Source organism: Arachis duranensis, chromosome 2, assembly GCF_000817695.3.
Source record: "Arachis duranensis cultivar V14167 chromosome 2, aradu.V14167.gnm2.J7QH, whole genome shotgun sequence".
NCBI classification, from domain to species: Eukaryota; Viridiplantae; Streptophyta; class Magnoliopsida; order Fabales; family Fabaceae; genus Arachis; species Arachis duranensis.
The window spans coordinates 59,600,107-59,600,353 of NC_029773.3; positions in this window are offsets into that span (position 1 = coordinate 59,600,107).

A 247-nucleotide genomic window follows, 5' to 3' on the forward strand; every position below is an offset into this window, starting at 1 on the left:
TTTACTTTTTCTAGTCCCTTGTCCCTTCCACAAACACACATAGAAGCTTGCGGCCATACCTGCCTCACGTGATTTACTATCTGAAGCAATTACTGCCTTTGGACAATTGTGCCCTCCATTCCAATTTACGAGAATATCAGAAGAAACCATTTAGATAAATAACCTTCTACATGTTGTTTTTATTCACAAACAGTTAGGGAGAAAGGTCTTTTTAACCAATGATAAATGAATAATGCATAATAGTTCT